This window comes from Hipposideros armiger, unplaced genomic scaffold (genome assembly GCF_001890085.2).
Source record: "Hipposideros armiger isolate ML-2016 unplaced genomic scaffold, ASM189008v1 scaffold_80, whole genome shotgun sequence".
Classification (NCBI taxonomy): domain Eukaryota; kingdom Metazoa; phylum Chordata; class Mammalia; order Chiroptera; family Hipposideridae; genus Hipposideros; species Hipposideros armiger.
Window position 1 is genome coordinate 624,129 of NW_017731430.1, and position 512 is coordinate 624,640.

The 512-nt window shown below is 46.5% G+C and overlaps 1 long non-coding RNA gene across 1 annotated transcript in view; it reads left to right on the plus strand.

The window, feature by feature from the left end:
- Positions 1-235, plus strand: part of LOC109383282 (uncharacterized) — a 75,130-nt gene extending 74,895 nt beyond the window's left edge. Inside the window, exon 3 of the long non-coding RNA XR_002124149.1 lies at positions 150-235. This is a non-coding gene — a long non-coding RNA (uncharacterized LOC109383282). The remainder of the gene's footprint in view (positions 1-149) is intronic.
- The last annotated feature ends 277 nt before the right edge of the window (positions 236-512 follow it).

The window sequence follows — 512 nt, forward strand, 5'->3', positions numbered from 1 at the left end:
GGCATTAGGAAGCTTGAGAACCGCTGATCTAAGGAATGTTTGGCCCTAGCGGGCCTTGGATGCAAGTAGAGCCCAGGGCTGCCTCGGTAACTTCAGAGCTCTTTTGAGCAAGCAAGTGTCGTCACACTGGCTCATGTCCTTCCTTCCAGGAAAATGTCTGCAGTGCATGCAGAGTCACCAGGGTGAGTTGGAACTGGCATAAGGTTGATCCGTCACTCATAGGACATCACTTGCCGACATCACTGGAAATCATGGGGCCGTTGGAAAGGCAGGTAAGCACCATGGCTTTAGGTTCAGCCTTTGTAGTCACACAGAAATGCTTCAATATTTGATTTCACCATCACTCACCAGCAGAACAACCATCGATGTTATTTGATCTCTCTAAGCCTCCATTTTGTCATCCTCATAATGGCGGCAGTGTAAGTATTGACATCATACACCTTTGTGAAGATTAAATCAGATGATGCAGACAAGATTTGACCCGGTACAAAATAAACTGTAGCTAATGGTGA